The sequence below is a fragment of the Ailuropoda melanoleuca genome, chromosome 10, assembly GCF_002007445.2.
Source record: "Ailuropoda melanoleuca isolate Jingjing chromosome 10, ASM200744v2, whole genome shotgun sequence".
Lineage (NCBI taxonomy): Eukaryota > Metazoa > Chordata > Mammalia > Carnivora > Ursidae > Ailuropoda > Ailuropoda melanoleuca.
Genome location: NC_048227.1, coordinates 37,825,531 through 37,845,631, shown reverse-complemented (window position 1 = coordinate 37,845,631; position 20,101 = coordinate 37,825,531). Strand labels below are relative to the sequence as shown.

General features: G+C 63.5%; 1 long non-coding RNA gene across 1 annotated transcript; it reads left to right on the top strand.

Annotated features, from left to right (window-relative positions):
* Positions 1-5,480: 5,480 nt before the first annotated feature.
* LOC109489776 lies at positions 5,481-14,145 on the top strand. The gene is made up of 3 exons (XR_002142892.2): positions 5,481-5,559; positions 6,537-6,724; positions 14,119-14,145. It is a non-coding gene; the product is annotated as an uncharacterized LOC109489776 (long non-coding RNA).
* The last annotated feature ends 5,956 nt before the right edge of the window (positions 14,146-20,101 follow it).

Sequence of the window (20,101 nt, the reverse complement as noted above, 5' to 3'; positions counted from 1 at the left end):
TTGTATATTACAAATTAATAAAAGCAGCGAAAGACTTAAAGACGCATTTATTCACATTCTACACACAGTATTAGCTGTCCATGTTCAAGATTACCACGATAACCGTTATTTAAGGAAACACACTAGCGTGCAAGGGCTGTCATAACAAAGGAGCAGAAACGGGATGGCTTAACACAGAAATTTATTTTTTTCCAGTCTGGAGGCCGCAAGTTCTAAATCAAGGTGTCACGGGCCGTGGTCCCTGGAGGCTCCCGGCAAGGATCCTTCCTGCCTCAGTCAGTGTCTGGGGGCTCCCGGCATCCTTCAGCTTGTGGCTAATACTGGTCCTGAAACTGGGCTGGCCTCCGGCCCGGCGTGTCTGCCCGCCAGCCGGGGGCCCACGCGGTGTGTTACGGGGACCGGGTGGAGCAGGGGGCCCGTGGGATTTGATTCCTGCTTGTTGGGAAGCCGGCACAGGTGGGGGTGCAAGCAGGGACCTGTTAACAGATCGGGGCTGGGGGAGGCCGCCTGTCCCTACCCCCTCCCAGCCCTGGCCAGAGAGGGACACAGATGGCCCTGGTTTACTCTGGGAATGCGGTCTGTTTCTATGGCGACGGGTCTCCGGATCGGATCGTGGTGGAGAATTGCTCACCGGGCCTGGGGACTGGGGGTGAGGGGGTGGAGGCCAAGCAGGAGCCCTCGTCTCCACGCGAGAGGCAGGGGCTTAGCCCTGGGCAAACCCTGCTTTCTGGGCAAGCTGGATGCCCATGAAGTGGGGTGAGGATGGACCCAGCTGCCTGGAGAGACAAAGTACCCCCACTCGGGGGGGGACCTGATTTACAACATCCCTGCCCCACATCAAAGGTGGCAGAAGCCTTTATACAAGCAGGCTCACAGCATCCTGCCCTGAACTTCGGCCCGCCAGTGACGTCCATGATAAATCGTTATTTTTAAACTCTTTAATGGTGCGCGAGGAACCTAATGGGGTTTGCCATCGGGTAATTGTCCCCAGATCAATAGGGAGAGGCAGGGTTTAGCAGGGCCGCTGCCAGGCCAGCCTCCACCTCGGTCTCTGCCATCTGAGCCCCCCCCAGCTCAGCCCCAACACTCTGGAAGGTCTGGAGACTCGGTGCCCTGGGAAATCATCTCTGGAAGGACAGAGCTGGGGTCAGGAGGAGGGGGAGCTTGGCTGCACGTCAGGGCCCCCACGAGGACTGGGGAGCTAGATACCGTGGGCCTGCAGCCCCCACCCGGTGGTCTGTGCACCCACTCTGAGTCTCCTGGCGGCATCGAAGGCCTCTGGGCCCCCACGAGGTGTCTGTGGCAAGCGGGGAGCCCGGGGTCTGCGTGGGAGCCAAGGAGAGGAGGGATGGGGCTTCCTCACTGCTGGGTCAACCGTGACAGCCACAGAGGGTGGTGGCATGCCGGGCAGCAACCAATCAAGTGAAGCGTCTCTCACGCCCGGGGCTTCCTCGGGGTGGGGGGGTGTCGACCCGACATTGGGACTGCCGAGTGAGACCTTCCTCTGTTTCTCCATTCAGGTCTAGAAGCACAGGCTTGTCCCCAGAGCAGCGCTTGCCCACAGTTTCCAGGGTAAGTAGGGCCAGCCACCAGCCCAAAGGGCAAGTCCTAAATCCTCTGCCCTAGACGGCAAAGGCCACGTTCCCGCCGCCACCTGCAGCCGGAGGGGCACGTACGAGGTTCTGCAGGGCTTCTCCGGGGGGCTTCGCAGAGAGGCCCGTGCAAGCAGAGGCCCCAGGACCAGGGGAAAGGGTTTGCAGAGTCCCGTGCTCACCCTTGGGTGCCAGACCAGGCTGCTGCTGGCCAAGGGGGCCGAGGATCAAGGAGCCTGGGCTCCCTGGGTCTCAGCTCCTGGGCCCCCTGACCAGCCCCCTGACCAGCACTTTCTAGGCCCTGACAAGGCCAGGGCTCCGTTTCTGGCGCCTAGACTGCACCCTGGGGCCGTAGAAAGTTCGGGGACGTGCCCGCTAAATGTCCTGAGGGAATAAAGGCAGAGACCCCGAGGTTTACACAGAAGGCTGGTGCAGGGGCTGCGAGCCCCTCAGTCAGAGGCCAGGGGGGAGGGCTCCCCATCAGCATATGACCAGCAAAGCCGGCCCCCAGCCTAGACACAGGCCAGCAGGGGCTGGGGAGGCCGGCAGCAGCAGCAGGCCAGGCGTGCGGGGCCTCCTGACCCTGGGTGGGGCAGGGGCTGGCGGGGGGTCTCCTCCGCACGGACACCCCCAGTTCTGAAGGGTATCATCAGCCGCCGGCACCCGGGACCAGACAGAGCGAGCGTGTCCTATTTGAAATCTTAGGCAAGCGTTTCATGCTCAATAAAGGGAAAATCCCTAATCTATGTGACTCACGTGTGCAGCTCCGTGCTCCCCCTCCCACTGCCGCTGAGTGCCCAGTGGGTCTGCTCGTGTGGGGCTGTGACTTCACAGGTGGGGGATGCTGGGAACTCCCGGGCTCAACAGGGGGCCTCAGCTGAGCCTGCCAGCCTCCGGAGGGACCAAGGCCTGGATGTCTGGGTGCCCCGATTCCCAGCCGCCCTGAGCGAGTGGGGGGAGGGGCTGCGCTTCCAAGGCCCCTGGAGGAGCTGAGGCCCCGAGCCCTCCTGGGGGGCATCCCGCAGCGCCAGGACCCGAGGGTCCTGAGACGCGGAGACCCCACCTGCAGACCAGGCCTGGCATGGGGGCCGTGGAGATCCCCCACGTAGCAGACTCATGCCGCTGCCCCACTGAGGCTCCTTCCCCAGGGAGACAGCTCCTCGGAGCCCTCAGGATGGGTGGGGACCAAGGTCTGTGCGGCTGGACCCGGCCCCCAGTGGGACTGGGCACTGTGCCTGGACCCCATCCACTCTGCCGGCCTTGCTGCTCAGTGGGGGTGCCTGGGTGCCCAGCCCCTGCCTGAGGGGCACCCTCAGACCACAGACACCCTGGTCTACTCGAGGACGTGCAAGTGGAGGGGAAGGGGGGGTCCTGGTGGGTGCCAGGCACAGCTAGCCCAGGGCCTGGGGGAGATTCCCAGTGGGGACAGATCAGGCACGGCCAACCTGCTTGGAGGGCCTGGGCCCACGTGACGGGTGGGGAGACCGAGGCAGTCATGGGGTGGTCCCTCTCAGTGGTCCCTGGAAGGGTAAGGTCACAACCGGTAAGCCCCTTCCCGCATGAGCAGCCTTCACCCTCCTCCCAGCCCCCTCACTCCCGGGCAGGTCAGCAGGGAACCCCGGATTGGTGGGAGGCCGGGTTCGGGAGGATGGAGGGCCCGGCTGCCCCTCAGGGTCCCGAGCGAGTGGGGCTGGGCCGTCTGGTTCACCTGGCCAGGTGCTGGGGAGGGCCTGCGCCTGGCTCTCTGTCACCCCAGAGAGAGCACAGCTGGGGGCCCGGGACGCGCCCTCTCCCCCCCCCCCCCCGCCCAGGGACTCTGCCCCGAAGCCCCGAAGGACACTGGCCCCACTCCATCCACTGACAGCGCCTTCGCAAGCAAAGTGTGAGTGTGGGAACCCAGAGCTCCTGCCCCGAGGAGCCCAGACGCTGCGCGGAGGCACCGGCGGTTGCCTGGCAACCCGGCTGGCTGTGCCCGAGCCCCCACGCCCACGCAGGCCGCCTGCTCCATGCGGCACCTCCCGCTCAGCCCATCTGAGGGGGAACGGGGAGCGGAGGCACCCCAGCGTCGCAGCCGTGCCCCCGAGCACCCCTGGGCCGGGCTGCAGGTAGGAAGGGCGCCTGGGCCGCTGGGGGGCCTAAGCTCATCGACCCGCACCTTCAACCCCCGATGCCCGACCCTAGAGAGAGGAAGAGGACACTGGGGCCCACCCACCACGGGCACCCCAGCCCAGCTGAGCCTGGAGTGATTCCTGGTGCTCAGGCCTCTGGCCGTCCTCAGACCAGGAAACCGCGGCGGAGCGGCCGGCCGCGTCAAGGTCACGAGTGGCCTGGCCCAAGCAGAGGCGCAACAGCTCTTCTGAGAGGTGGAAACCTGATTCTAGGCCCGCGGTGGTGTGCCCCCCGACGCAGGAAGTGTGATCTGAGGCTCACATGCTCCGGTGTGATGCTCCCAGTTAGAGATCTCGTCAGAGCCGGGGGCCAGGCCCCCTCCACCGTCAAACCCGGGGGTGACCTCACACCCAAGCCGGCACTGGGCCCCAAGACAGAGGAGCCCCTCCCCACCCCAGCCCTGGGGGCTTCCATTGCCCCGTTTCACCTCTGCACTCATCCTCTAGCCCAGGGCACCTAGCCCCCTCCGGCCCCCTCCAGCCCGGGGCCTGGGCCCTCCTTCCCTGCAGCCCCGGTTTCTGACTGGGGCTGGGGCTATTTACTCAGGTCCTGTCTGGAAGCAGGCTGGCCACAGAGGTCAGCTTTCCTGTCGGTGTCCCAAGTGGATGGAGGGGCTTCCCCAGCATCCTGGCCCAGAGTGCCGCCCTGCGTTGTTCCCCTGAGCAAAGAGGGACCCAGCCGCCCTCTCCTCCAGGGATCACACGGGCTGTTCTGTAGAACCGGGGGGGAGGGTGCTGGCTGCTCCTCTGCCCCGAGACCCCCCTGACCCCACAGTGTCGGGAGCATGTGCCCCCAGTGTCCTCAGGCCTCGGGGCAGGAGGCTGATGGTTCCTGGTGCCCGTGCCCGTGCCCGGCACACGGTGGTCGAGGGGCGTCCAGGCAGCACCTCAGCTCTGGCAGGGGCTGTGGGGCCCTGTGTTGTCATGCTTCAGTCCTCACCAACAGAGCCCACACGCCTGCCCTCCCTCTACTCCCAGGGCGGGGGCAGACAACGGAGCACACACCGCCACAGCATGGACTTCAGAGAATGGGCCATGTGACAATGGGGAGGACCCGGAGGCCACTTGGCAGGCTCCAGAGGGCTTGTGTGCCCCTCCGGGTCCCCCAAGTCCCCTCCCCACCCGGCTGCCCTAGGCCAACCTCTGCCCTCCAAGGACTTCTGGCTAGGTTTGGGCAACGGGCCGGCCTCTGGGTCCCTGGAGGAGGGGGCCGGGGTGGGGGCTCACTCCGGGCTGCTACCTGCCCAGTCACGTGGTGTCACAGCACCCCCACCCCAGCAGCCTTTCCGTCCCTTTGGCCTGAGGTCCCTACAGCCTGCCCACGTGTGAACAGGCACTCTATCCAACACCCCAGTGCGGAGGGGGGGAGGGGCCTCTGGGGGTGGGACCATCTGGCCAACAGTCTTGCAGAGATGGGCCAGTATGTCCTGTGGGCCAGGCTGGGGGAGGGGGCTCCTGAGAGCCTAGGGGTCCTGAGATGGACTTCAGGGGGCCACCCAGAACCAGCCTCCTTTTCCTAACCAGTAAAACAGCTGGGGGTCCCACACCCACTTCCTGGATTGACACAGGGGCAGAAAAAGCCGTCCCCGCCTGGCTTCCGTCAGGGGCAGGGGACACTGGGCGTCTCGGCTGGGAGCCAGCACAGGGCTCCAGGAGGCCCAAATGTGACTGTTTGTTGGAAACAGAAAAGCAATATTTTCATTTCAAGGCCATCAGCCCTGGAAACCAAATATTTTATTTTGGGATCAGGCCACGTGTGCCGTGACAAGCAGAAGCCCAGAACCCATTCGGGGGAGGAGGTAAGTGAGGCCTGAGCCAGAGGGTCCTTGCTGCCTTTGTGCGCCCACCCTGACTCTCATGGCTGCCCTCTGAACATTGAGGGGGCTGCCTATACACGGAGGGGGGGTTGCCTTGACCAGCACCTGGCGGCTTGTCCCCTGACCGGGCCGCAGTAGTACTCCTGGGTCCCTTCCGTGGCCTTTGCACCTGTCCTGCGTGCTTCACCTCCTGTCTTCACCAATCCCCCCCCCGCCCCCAGCCCCCACCGATTTTTCTGGGAAGACTTCACTGTCAGAGTCTGCTTCTGGAAAACCAGGCTGGCACGAGCCTCAGCCTCCCCGTGCCTCAGGTACCCCTCTGCTCCTCCCCAGGGTCTAGCCTGTGCTTGGGGAAAATACCAAGGCAGAAGCACCCTGTGCCTCGAGGGGTTGAAGCTGAGTGGGTTGGTGTGGGCCGTGTGGGTCCCCAGAATGGGGAATCCCTGGGTCGCCCACCTGAGAGAGATAGCCGCGGCGGGGGCGGTTCCTGGCATTGCCATGGGGTCCCCCTGAAAAGGAGCTGGGAGGGGTCCTCCTTTCCTGCTGGCTGACTGCTCCTGGGGTCCTGGGCCGAGTCTTGAGCTCTGCCTCTTGCCGGCTCTGGCCCCCACCCCTCTAGGCCTCCCTGTGTCCATGCCCACATCCCTGGCCATTCTGGGGACAGACCCCCAAGTGGCCTGGTGGGACACTGACCAGAAGCAGCAGGCTGGCCAAAGAGGGGCTGGGCCGGGGCCCTTTCTTGCTCCTGCTCCTGACCCCAAGTCCTGCAGTTTATTTCTGAGCCGGCTGAGGGACGGCACTGTGGTGGGTCCAGTGGTGGCCCCAAGAAGGCACGTCCACATCCTGGTCTCAGGAACTACAAGGGGGATCTTGTTTGAAGGGTCTTTGCAGATGGCATTGAATAAAGAATCTTAAAATGAGATCATCCTGGATGAGAGTTGGGTCTAAATCCACAACAGGTGTCCTTAGAAGAAGGGAGAAGGCAGACAGGAGCCTGTGATGCTGAGGGGATTGGAGGGACCTAGCTCCACGCCCACGTTCGCCTGGATCCCCCAGCAGCCCAAAGAGGCAGGAAGGACCCTCCCTGGAGCCTCTGGAGGGATGTGGCTGTGCCTTACCTGGATCTCTGACTTCTGACTCCAAACCTGTGAGTGAATTTCGCTTGCTCGGAGCCCCAGCACATAAGTTGTTACGGAAGCCACGGGAGCCCCAGGAACGGCGCTGGCCCACAATCGGTGGGCAGAGGAGCAGAGTTTCACCAGCCACAGCCACTGGCCTAGGGGTTCCCCATCCTGTCCACAGAGAGGCCGCATCTGGGAAATTGGGAGTAAACCCTGTGAGCAGGGATGGTGTCCCCTTCCTCCTTCCCGCTCAGCGAGGACCGCAGGGGGACCGTGTCTGGGCCTGCTGTCCCCACGGGCCCCCTCGTGCCAGGGCCAGCCCCGGGCCATCTGCATTTCTGGAGCTGGCAAGCTCATGAGCAAGGTGAGCACAGCACCCAGTCAGCACCTCTGGCACAGTCCCTGTCCTGCCCTGGCCTGTGGCTCTGCTTGGGATCTGGGACTCCCTGCGGTGTGAGCAGGGGGACAGGCCGGGGTCCCGGAGACCGTGCCGTGCAGGGCTGAGGCTGTCCTGGGGGTTGCAGAAGGAAATTGGCACCCAGCACCGGGATACTGGGTCGAGGGGGGCGGGGGACAGACCCAGACGGCAGGGGGCAGGCAGGTGACCTGAGGTCTTTCAGGCGGGGGTGGGGGGTGGGCACGGGAGGGTGTGGCTGTGTGGGCAGGAAGGGTTCCTGGCTGGGGCTCCTTCTCGGGCTCCCCAGCAGCTCCAGTGCCCCCCACCCTCTCCCCTTGAGCTCTGTGTTGGGGGGTGGCTCCTTTACCAGGTCACTCCCAATGACCTTTGACCCCCAACTTGCCCACTGCCCCAAGAGACTTGCCCCTCTCACCACAGGGACCACAGGGACCACAGGGATCAAGGCCCCGCCAATACCCCTATCACGTCCTAGGCATCCACAGGGCTGACCACCAGTCCCCGTTAGCCTGTGGCCCCAACCCAGTACAGGGCAGGACCTCGGGGAGGACGGGCAGTGGGGGTTGGGGGACAAAGGGGACTCGGGACAGGCCTGGAGTTGAGGAGGGCACGGGGATCAATTCCTCCCGGGAAGGGCCCTGCATCCCCAGCGCCTCTGTCCCTGCCAGGTCAGCAGCTGAAACATCCCCCTGGGGGGGGGAGTGAGGGGAGGGGCTGCCGGCCAGCCGTCCCCACCCCCACAGTCTCCCTCTGCCACACCTGGAAACACTCCCCGCCCCCCCTGCATCCCCTCCCCCAGCTCTGGGGACCTCAGCATCGATCCAGGCACCTCCTTGGATCCTGGGCCAAGTCCCTGGGCTGGGGCCAGAGCCACAGTTATCATCGATCCAAACAGGAGCTTTGCTCCGATGGCCCTGCAGCCCCTGCCTGAGCCCCGAGCCCAGGCAGGAGGGGCCTGTCCCATTCCCTGTGCTTTAGAAGCCCAGTGCTGGCCCTTCCAGAAGGAGCCCCTCTCCCCAGGGCGAGGACCCATGGGGACCCCCCCATGCCCTGAGGGCTGATGGCTCCGAGCAGGATGTTGCCATGCCACTGGCCAATCAGACCCGGGGTCGCAGGGGAGGAGCCGGTCCAGGGCTGGGTGGTCAGGGACTCGGGTGGCCACTCCGTTCCCACGCAGCCAAGCTGGTGCTTTCGCCCCCGAGAGGAGGAGGCCCTGACAAAAAGCAAGAATGCCCCAACAGCACACTCCGGACGCAGTCTTGGTGTCCTCAGCCCTCAGACCTGTGTCCGTCCGCCAGGTAGAACCATGGAGGCCAGCACCACCCGCAAGAGCAGAGGGCCCCCCATACAACCACTCCCAGATCCTGAGCTCCCCCTGTGCCTCCCCATCTGATCCCCCAGCCCTAGAGGCAGCTGGCCCACTGGGGGGACACTAGACACACGAGGGTCTCCAGGGGGAGCCCTTGGTTTGGGGTTTTAACCCAACCAGATGGTCTCCCTGGACCTTACCTAGACGCACTACCGCTAAGGTTTCCCAGGTGAACCAACATCCATCCACCCACCCATCCATTCAACCATCTGTGCATCTGTCTGTCCATCCATCCACCCATCCACCCAGTACTGGCTGGGCAGCCCCCACATGCCCAGCAGACCAGACGGAGCAAATAGCCAGGCCATTTCCTCGGCGGGGGGGGTCGTGGTTCAGCCCCATGAACACCTGCTTGCCATTTGAGCCACAATCTTGCCTTCCCTGCCCACCGTGTTGGCTCTAAGGGGCCATGCCTCAGTTTCCCTCAGCAGGTCACCTGGCTGCCTGCGGAACCCCAAGGCTGCCTTGGCCTTGCCCCTTCTTGGTCACTGTCTGGGTGGGGTCCTGCTGAGACAGATCGTGGCCCACCCCACTCACTCCAGGACAGGGTGGGGAGGACTCAGCCGCAGAGGGGGCCCAGGCAAGATCCCAGGGCTGGGGGCCTGCAGAGTGGGTGGGAGCCCAGAAAGAGGACAGAGACTCCATGAGAGGCCTGGACCCAGGGGGCAGAGGATCCAGGGCAGCGGGCATGTGAGCAAACGTTCTCCCACTCTGAGCCCAGCAGCATCAAGGAATCTGGGTCATGGCTTTCTCAGGCTGGGCAGCCTCCCCGGCATCCAGGGCAGGGGTGGGTGCTGCAGCAGACCCCTGGCAGACCTCCTCCTGCCCCCTCTGTCTGTGCAGGAAGCCCAAAGACGATGGTCTGAGCACTGGCCTTCGCACCTGGGCTCGCGTGCTTAGGCCCACGGCCACCTCCACAGCAAGGTCAACGTCAGGCTGGTGCTGCAGTCCAGGAAACTGAGGCTCGGGTGGGTAAAGTGTGCCGGCCCCAGAGCACACCCCATGAGGGTCCAGGCTCCATCTCAGCCTCTCCCTGCCTGCTCTGTTTTGTCCTTCAGCCCCGGCCATGCCCTCCCGTCCAGCCCCAGACCTGGATGGACTCAGGAAGCCCTGGGTCCACCTGGAACACCGCCGGTCATCCTGGGCTGGGGTGTGGGCTCTGTCTTTCTGGGTTCCTGGGGTCTGCAAGACATCACAAGGGCCGGCTGCCCTGCTCACTTCCTCCTGTACGGAGCTGACAATCCACAGACCCAGCTCCACCCGGCCACGTGGGGTGCTGTGTGTGGGAAACTGTCAGCTGGTCCCGGGGGCCCTGCCGCTGGGCAGTTGGGGGACAGGGACGTGGGACGCCAGATGCTCCTGCCTCCTGTGCCCTGCCTGGCATGGGGTGGTCGCCCAGCTGCCCAGTGCAGTCCAGCCACAGAAGAGGGCCTGAGACCCCAGGGCCCTCGGCTACAGGGCCTTGCTGACCCGCTTGGAGTTGATGGAGGCCCAGAGGGTTGAGAGGCTTTGCCGAGAGCCCTGAGGGGCTGTAGGCCCTGGAAATGGACAATTACCTGCTGGCCACGGGGGACCAGGGGGCTGCACCCCCACCTGCCTGACTGTTCTGTCCCTCCCAAAGCTCAGCTCAGGACACCCTCACAGGGGAGCGGGACGCAGGGATGCTGCCACCGCCTGGGTGTTCTGGAACAGCCCCCCCCCCAGTGCTTTCCGGGGGCAGGGGAGGGGAGGACCAAATGTTCCAAGGTTTGGAAGGAAGAACAATGAGGGTTAGCAAGGAGGGCTGCAGCTCTCATCTTCTGGGGACAGGTGGGAGCCACAGGCCAACCTCTTTGACCACCAGAGGAAGTCTCTGCTCCCCAGCACGGTGCCCGTGTCCCGCCTAGTCCCCTGCCTCCCTGTCATCGGAGTCAAGGGCCAGTGACCACGGGCTCAGCCCGGCCTGCCCAGCTGCGTGGAGGGGCCGCCACGGGACAGCTGGGACGGCCTGCTGCCCACATCTCCGAGCCCCCTGCCTTCATGGAGGTCACCTGCAAATGGAGTGAATTGTGTCCCCCCAACAGGGCAGTCCACATCTAACCCCCAGTGCCTGCGAATGGGACCCTATTTGAAAGTAGGGTCTTTGCAGACAATCGAGTTAAGATGAGGTCATTGGGGTGGGCTCTAACCCTTATAAGTCCTTATAAGACGAGGGGATTTGGACACATACCCACCGGGAGGCAGCCATGGGACCGTGGAGGTGGAGGGTGGTGATGAGGCCACAAGGCAAGGAATGACCACACCAGATGCTGGACAAGGCAGGAGGAATCCTTCCCTGGGGCCTCCGGAGGGAGCATAACCCTGGGATATGCACCTCCAGACCTCGAGGGTGACCTGGCCGCCCTGGAAACCCACAGCCACGCCCTCACTCCTTGCCCTGTGGCTGTCCCTCGAGCACCCACCCCCAGGCAGCCTTCCCAGCCGGGACCACATGGACCGAGTCAAGTCTGGCCCCACTGTGTCCTCCACACAGCCTGGGGGCAGGGAGGCGCTGGGGGTCCGGGCCTCACACCCCCGAGCCAGGCCGCCTGTGCTGTCTGCTGGGAGCCCCCGCTGAGGTTTGGAGCCTCAAGGTCAAGGACAAGCATCGAGCCCTGACTGCGTGCAGGGTGCTGGCCCCGTAAATACAGCCGAGCAGCTGTCCCTACAGCATTCTGTCCTCTGGGGCCAAGCTCAGCCGAATGGACACCCTTACAAATGACAAGGGTGCAGGGGGACATGCAGGAGGGCGACAGGGTGTGTCATGGGGAGCCGACCCAGTCCAAGCAGGCTTCCCGAAGGGGGCAGCCACTCAGCCCTCCAGGGGCCCTTGCAAGGCAGTTGTATCCCCCTGTCCTGCTCGGCATACAGTTGGCACTCGATAAGTAGGGCCCACTGGAGGGGCTGCAGAGTCCTCGGTGCGCCCGGCCAGCAGAAAGCAGGAACCCCCCCCCCATCAGCCCTGGTATCTGAGAGGTGGGCCTGGGTGTCTGAGGCTCCCCATCCCTGGGGTGGGTGGGGGTGGGGCCTGCCCCCAACCCCCGCAGGACCTGTCTGCTGCCGTCTCCCGGGCTGCCGTGCGCCCTGTCATCTCATCCTGTTTAAATATTTAATCCAGTTAAATAGTAAACCTCTTCCAAGTCCCAATTACAATCGGATCGATTCCAGGCTGTGGCTGAGCCGTGCAGCGGGCGTTCTGTCTCCTTGACGTCGGAGCAGCCCTGGAGGTGGGGGCTGCCCTCACCCCCGAGGCGCCGGCCCGACCCGCCTGTGCTCAGAGCCCCCATTGGAGGCTTGGCCTGAGTCCCGGGAGCCTGACGGCCAGGGACACGGAGAACACTTCCCTACGCGTGAAGCGAGCCTCTGCCCTCCCTAGGGCGCGTGGGATCGCCCGAGCCCTCACGGCCTTCCGGAGTTCCTGGCCACAGCCAGAAGCGGGTGGAAGCATTCCTGCCGGGTGGGGGGTGGGGGCGTCCCATCGGGAGGGGGCACCTCTGTTTGAAGCCAGTTTGAAGTGACGTGACATTTCAAGGACGCTGAGAAGCACGGGGAATAGCCACGGATGCCCTGGACCCTTCTCGGGGATGAAACACACGCGGGCACTGTGCGGCTCGCAGAGTCCGTCCACACATGCAGATGGTGGCCTACTTCGCAGGTCTCCGCAAGTTGCCGTCTCCCTCTCCAAGCGAGGGTCACCGGGCAACTCACAACTGTCTGCATTTATGAACCTGCAGCCGCTGACCACGGACGTCACGGAGACAAACAGTGTGTAGCCCACAGTTCGCAAATAGTAATAAAATATGGGGCCCTCTTCGTCGTAGGCCCCACGTGGCCGGCGGTTCCCGGGAGCACCTGTGCAGGCTTACCCTGCTCCTGCACCCAGAGTCGACCTGAGGTCGCACAGCCGGACCCCCAAATCACCCCCAGTTGTGTTGTCATTCCGTCTGGCACGTGGCCCTCATTTCCCGCCCTCGTACGAACGATGCTCGTTGACCTGCAGCTGCTCGCCCTTGAGCGTCCGCTCGCTGGAGCAGCCGGCTTTGACAACCAGCTCACCAAATTCTGGGACGTGTTACCCTGGTCCACCTGCGGCGGCTCCAGCCACACACCTGCTGACCCCAGTGCCTCCCCACGCAGGGCCGCCGTGTGGGGACCCCTGGGTCACCGTCCGCCCAGCCTCCCTCTCCGGCTCACCTACCCAGGTATTCTAACGAGTGGGGCGCGGGTGAAGCCCTGACGTCGGGGTGAGGAGTCCTCCCTATGGTCCTTTCTGGAAATCAGCTCGGCCAGTCCTGGCCCTCGTCCAACCAGACGCGCTGTAGCAGGTCCACCCGCGCAGGCTGCCGGGACGTCCGTGGGGCTGGTGGAAATGGCGTTGAATTTATAGAGTTAATTTGGCAGTTTCCCTCGCTGCCGCATCGCGTCTTCCCGGGTGCGAGGATCAGAGTTCTCCGTGTACTTACATCTTCTTTTGTGTCCTGAATAACGTTTTTATTCTCCTGTTCCGTCCCGCACGTCCCCCTCCCAGCCCAGGCTTGTCTGAGCGGCTTCCTGTCTGCCCGGCGCCCGCCCGGGACACTACCCTCGTCTCCGGCCTCTGCCAGCTGGTGAGGAGTCTGCAATCTGTCACCTGCCATCCCTCAAAACCGGCAGACTCTCTCTACCTGTCCCCGGGGCCGCTCTCTGCTTGGGGTCTGGAGGCCGAGCCGCATTTGAGTCAATGTGTGTTCCGAGTCCAGGGTCCACACTCTTCACCAACTCTTCAGCTGCTACCGGTCCTTCCGTTTCCAACCATGCCACCTCCGCCTTCTGGAGCTCCTTGGGGACAGGGATCAGAAATATTCTCGGCTTGGGGGCCACGTCCTCGCCACTTGTTGCAGCCAGAAAGCCAGCCTGCCCCACTCACAGGGCGCAGCTGTGCACCAATGAGACCTCTCTCCCTCTCCTTCCCTTTCTCCCTCCGCCAGCATTTCCAGGCATCACTGGTTGGGATTTTCAGGTGCTGCGGCCCTGGGACATCCCGTGTGCTCCCCGAGTGACCCCACAGCCCTGGACTGGGGCCCTGGGCCGCATCTAAACGCCCCTGGAGACCGGGACTCCGGGGACTCAGAGCACGTTTTTTCCCACCCAACGGGGACGTTAAACATAAACCGTCTAGGTTCCAAAGTAAGAGACAGAAGGCCCCAGTCCTGGCAACGCGAGGAGGTCCCCAGCCAGGCGGCCACTGGATAAAGCCGCGAGGAAATTGTAGTGAAGATCTGCCCGCCAGCGTTGGCGGGAGGCGCTCCCCGGGGGCGCCCGAGGCAGCCGGCCCTTCCCCAGGTTGCAGACCGGCTCTGCGGAGGGGGCCGGGCGTCCACAGGTGCGTGGGCAGCGGGGGCTGGACGCCAGCGGTGACTCTCAATGGTCAGCTGGTTACTTTCCACAGGTAGCCTTTTGGGGCTTTGCTTGGGATTTCCCTGACTCCCACAGCCCTGAGTGCCGGCCCGCACACACAGCGCATGTCTCCGTCTTCGCTTCCGGAGGTCCGGTTTCCCTCGGGAACTTTGGCTATTTGGTTTGTTACCGAGGTCTGGCACATCTTTTGTTAAATTGATTTTTATGTATTTTATTTTCAGACTTTATTTATTTGAGAGAGAGACAGCACAATTGGGGGAGCAGAGGGAGAGAGAGAAACTCCAGCAGACGCCCCACGGAGCCCGACGCGGGGCTCCACCCCACGGCCCTGATATCATGACCTGAGCCGCAACTGAGAGTTCGACGCCCAACGACTGAGGCCCCCCAAGTATGTTATTTTTTTTGAAGACATTTTAAATAGAAGTTTTCCCAATTTTATTTTGCAATTCCTTGCTATTGGCATAGGCTGTCATGCGTGGTCCCAAGCCCTGGGGAACCTCTGTCTTATTCTAGCTGTACGATGTGGAGCGGGTGTGGCCAGGGCAGGCGTCCTTGTCTTGTTCCTGATCTTAGGGGAGAAGCTTCAGTCTCTCACCGTCTAGTGGGCAGCCTGCCGTGGGGCTTTCCTAGACACCCTGATCCCTGCTATTCTGGTTGCGGTGGGATGTCTGGCCCCGGGGCAGGGAGAGGCTGCCTGCCCTGGCCCTGCTGGCCAGAGGCCTTGCTGTGTGGGTGTTAATCGGGAATAAACCGTATGGGTGTTTATCTGGAGGGCTGGCGGAGCCTGACAGTGATGGGCTCCATCCTTATCTCAGTAATGAGACCACAGGAGAGGCTATAAATTCAGGAAAATTAAAGCATCGCCATCCGCTGAACAGAAATCCGTGTGTTCTGCAGCCGCTCTCTGGCCAGGGGAGGGGGCAGGAGCTGGACGAGGCTCCTGGGGAGGACGTGGCCCCCGGCCCCCACACTGGACTGTCCTGGGGTCCCCCTGTGTCCGGGGGCCCTGTTCCGAGGGCACTGCCTGCTCCCCGAGGGTCTAGCTTGTACAGGGGGACGACTTAGGACCAGAGGGACTCTGAGGGACTGAGCTCCTGGCCCCAGCCCCAAACTCAGCCTGCATTGAGCCCCCCGCTGCAAGTCCAGGTGCGGGTACCTCTCCCTCCCAAGACCCGGCCGCGGACGGCTCTCGGTGCCAGGGAAATCCTGCTTTACTTCGTGAGGTCTCCCAGGACCCCCATCTCTAGAGTGTGTTGTTCGTGACTCTAGCTGGATGCTGCGTGTGGCCTGGCCCATCCTTGTAGCCCTTGTTCCCCGGAAGGGTGTCTGGGATGCCCTATGCAGCCTGGTTCTGGGTCTGCGCCCCTTCGGTGTGCCCTGCCTCTGAGCTAAGCCAGGTCTTCCCTGGGGCTGGGGCAGCTCAGACCCGGTCACTGCCCCTGCCCCTGCTCGCCCTGGGGCACCTGGAAGCCTCTCCCACCATCACCACCTAAACGCTCTGCTGTCCATATTAGCAATGCAGAAAGGACTTGAGAAATTAATTCATACTAAAATGTCCGTGGTTGCTATGATGGGGTACACAACCCCTCCCAGAAGGAGAGTTCAAGGAGGGCAGGACTTAATCCAAGACTCCCGGCTAGTGGTGGGACCTTGGAGGGAAGGCTCCTCGGGGAGGCCAGGCCACCCGGTGCTCCGCACAATCCATGAGCCCTACCCTCTAGGGGAGGACAAGATATCCATCACTCTCCCAGGGGCTGCAGGCTGGCAGCTCTGTGGTGCTCAGGGACCGTCCCATGTGTCCTGTAACCAACTTGGCCGCTGAGGCCTGGCCGAGCCAGGAGCCCCACCGGGCCGCTGCTGGGAACACCTTCTCTGACTATAGTGAGAACATGATTTACTAATAAAAGATGGTAATTTAAAAGGCCTCTGTTGTTGCCTTGCCCTCTGCAGCCTGGAGCGAGTGAAAGGGGGAGTTACAGCGGTGACCCGTGGGGCCAGCTCAGGGCCTCCGACTGGCAGGAGGGACCCCCCCACCACTGCCATGTGCCCAGGCTATGTTCTGTGGACAGGCCCCTCCTCCCTGGGCACCAGTCTTCCCAATGGGCTGAGAAGCAGGGGCCCAGGAGGGTGCTGGAGGGTGGTCTCTTTCTGGGCCCTTGTCTCTGGGCCACCTGCACTTTCAAGACAACGTCTATGTCCTACGTCTGGGATTTGCTGTGGCTCCCGTGGGCGGCAACACTACCCCTGCCCCCCGGGACTCCCGTGGAAGGCTGGCACCGCCTGGCATGTTCTGAGCCTTACGAAGCAGGGCTGCCCCTCATACCGCGTGGTGATGACATCACAGCTTTTGAGGCCCCGGCAGGGGCCGGGCAGGTGCCTCAGAGAAGGCAGGTCTGTCCAGGAACCAGGAACACCAGGGCGCCAGTCCCATTCACCCCTGCTCCCGCTGCACCTGCCGTGAGGCCCCCCGGGCCGGGCTCCATCTCCGCCTGCGGTCTCCACGCTGTCCCCCTCGGCTCGGTCTCAAGGGGCCTCCTCAGATGCGTGGCAAGGAGTAGAGCCCCTAGACACGATCCGGGACTTAGCCCATAGTTGGTGCTCACCCGGTGAGGAAGCAGGAGGGGTCTGGAAACCGCCACTTTAGGCTGGAGACTGGCTTTGGCTGCAAGGACCCAGTTTTCTTCAGGAACAGGTTGGCCGTGCCCTGCACCCTCTCCTTCAAGGACCCCGGGGCCAGACTGCCACTCGTCCAAGGTAGCACCCCAGCACGGTGAGGCAGAGTCCCTGGCAGTCTCTGCCCTGGCAATCTGAAAGTCTTTCCAGGGTAGGCAGGCGTCCCCAGAGCTGGGCGGGCTGGTGGGCTGGGTGTTTCAGTACCCCTGCTGCGTCCGGCAAGCAGGCGGGCGGTGGGGAAGCCAGTATTAAGTGGAAACAAAGCAGGATCGTTTTACAGTGAATTATGGAAATGCCTTCGGAGTCCCGGCCTCTGCCAGGCCCCGTGGTGTGGCAGCTGGGGCGTACGGGCTCTGCAACTGCTGGCACAGGCCCCTGACGGTGCAGCGAGGGGAGGCTCCCCACGTCCCCGCGGCTGGAGCAGGGGGTCTGTCTGGAGGGGCCGTCCCACTCTCCATTTAACAGTAAAGATAAAACACACTCCCTGGGGTGAATGCGTAAGAGGAGCCAGGAATCAGAGGCAGCCTGGCCGCCCAGCAGTCCCTGCAGCCCGATGGCCCACCTGGGCTACGGAGAACAGGCGTCTGGTGGGGGCCACCCAGTGCATCACCAGCCTGCCTGGGGCTGGCTGGCTCGTCCCTTCAGAAGTCACCAGGTAGCATGTTGGTCTGAGGGTCTCCTCCTGCCTGGGCTGAAAGCTCTAGCCCTTGGCCCATGGGGGTGAGAGGCACGAAGAATTTGGGGAAGAGGCCAGCATGCAGACTGCATTTTGGGGTTCACAATCCCCAGTGGGTGTGAGTTGCCCCTCCTGGGTTCTTGGGAAGGGTCAGACCCCTGCCAGGCTGAGGAACTGGGGCCCGTGGGGCTGGCAGTGCTCACCTTTGAAGGCCCCGCTGCAATGCCTGAATTTTGGAGGGGACACTATGAGCGAGTCTGCCAGGCCCAGGCCTTCCTGCAGGCAGAGGGGCTGGTGGGGCTGGGGAGCCGTGGAGGAAACAGGTCAGGGGAGGGAAGCCTGACATCTGCCTCTGGCCTCCTGCTTTCCCACGGCCCCATCAAAGTCCTTCTGGAAGCACCCTAGCCAGGGCTCACCCCCCCCACTTCCTCACCCCAGGTCAGCCCTCACCCTTCCCCCTCGGGTGTGATCCTGTCGGGGGGCGCTCCACCCAGCCCCACTGCACACTGAGGGGGGCACTCCTGGATTGCAGGCTGACCACCCCCCATTGGAGGTCCCACCCAAACCACCCAGGAGGCTCCCCTCACTCATTCAGGACTGATGGCTGACCTCCCACAAGACCACCTCCCGCCCTGTCTCGCCCCAGGCCAATGTTGCCACAAACAGCTGCCCGGGGCTGAGCACCCCTGAGGATCCCAAGGGATAGGCAAGCGCCAGGAGGCCTCGGGCTCCCAGACACAGCCCCCTCGAGGCCTGCGCGGCTCCCACCAGGCCACCCCTGCCCCCGCTGGCTCCGGCCCTGCAGCGGTCAGGAGCCCTCGCTCTGTGTGGCAGCCCCGTGGCGGCACGGCCTTCTCCTTCGTGGCGCCTTTCATGGCTCCGTGGACCTGTGATTCACGCACCACACGCGGCAGCAGTCAGAATTTAGAGCGTGCAAGTGGTTCCCGGTCTCTTTTTCAGGGACGTGTGACCATCACCTCAGCCTGTTTTCAGAACATTCTGTCACCCTGAAGGGACTGTCACCTCCACCGCCCTCCCTCCAGCCTGTGGCGATCTATCCGCTCTCCGTGTCTGTCTGCTTCTGTCCCTGTGCGTCGTGCCCTTGGGCACCATCCCACCCACTCCTGCTCATGGCGGAGCAGTGCTCCGTTGTGTGGACGGCCTACATTCCATCTCTCCATTGGGTCGTTTCCAGCTTGGACACAGGGTCCTCCTCCCAGCAGCCGTTCTCCCCCCACGTGATTTCCCAGGCAGCGCAAGGACTGAGCCTGCCTGGCCCCCGCCTCCCCACCCATCCCCCACACAGGCAGCCGGGGGGGACATGGTCAGCGCTCCGGAACGTTCCGAACCCCTCGGTGGGCCTGTGTCCCCTTCCACAGCATGTCCTGGGCAGTGAAGGGCTCCCGCAGGGGAGGGCCACACCCGCCCTCTCTCCACCCTCCCTGAGCTCTGTCTGTTCCAATGATGGCGGTGACCAGGAGGAGGATGGGACAGGACAAGCCCATGGCAGTGATGGCGGGAGGTCTAGGCGCCACCGGAAAACGCTAGTTCCAACCCAGCGGTAATCAAACAGGGCGGTTCTGCACTCTGCACTGGTACCAATTGGCTCGTCTAATGTCAAAACTTGACCAGATCACTGCGGCCGAGGGAAGGCTCTAGACCACATTGGAAACGCTGAGAACCCCTGAGCCCCTCTGCGAGTGGAGGGCACTGGGACCCGGCAGTCAGCCAGGGGGGCAGGACCCCCTCCCAGCACAGGGCGCGCGGCCCCTTCGGCCACATGGGCAGCATACGTTGCTCAGCCCCTGCCCAGCCCGGCCTCTAGCAACGGAGCCCCCCCTGCTCCCACACCCTGCCCCAGCGTGTACCGCCCCGCGGCGTTGTGCGGCTGCAAAATGAGGGTCTAGACGCTGCCAGCCTTCAGAGTGACCTGCGTTTGGAGTCTGGGGGCTCGAAGGGGCACTGCCAAAGCCACAGCCCACAGCCTGCACCGCCCCCGCACCGTGACCCGAGGTGACCTGAGCTGGCAGGCCTGGAGCTGGGATGGAGCCGTCTGAGCCTGCACGGGTGAGCAGATGGGCAGGGCCAGCTGGCCACTCAGGACACGCGCTGAGGGTGCCTCCCCTCCCCCTTCCCTGGGTGCCTGCTATTTCAGATGGCTCTGACTCCGGCCCGGGCACCCCAGAGCCCTACAGAGGGCGGCAGGCTCAGGTGCGACCTGGCCGCCTCCCCCTTCCCCGCCCCTCCCAGCCCTGCCACGCCTCGCCTCCTGCCGGGAGGAAGGTCACCGGATAAAATATACAACACCCAGTTAAATCAGAATTTCAGATATAAACACATTTTTTAGTATAAGGAGCTCCCAGCATTACATGGGATATATTTGTGCCGAAAATTAATCATCGTTTGTCTGCTTCAAAGTTAACTGGGAGGGCGCCTGGTTGGCTCAGTCCGTGAAGCATCCGACTCTGGTTTCCGGCTCGCTCGGGTCAGGATCTCAGGGTCTTGGGACGGAACCCCGTGTCGGGCTCCAGGCGGGGCCTAGAGCTACTTAGGGTTCTCTCTCTCTCCCTCCCGCTGCCCCTCCCCCACCCTCTCTCAACACAAAACAAGAGTCAACTGGGCAACCTGCATTTGTAGCTGCCACATCTGATGGCCCCACCCCGAGGCTCTATGACCAGAGTGGATGGTGCATCCTGTAGCCCGGGGAACGGAAGGGGGCCGGAGGCCCAGGCACGTCCCCTGCTTGTCCCTGACCCAATCCTGCCCTGTGGGGACCCCGGGGGCAGAGGAGTCGGGACCAGGCTGAGTGGGGGCAGCTGACACAGAGCTGCTCTCTGCGAGAGGGCGGGGCCAGC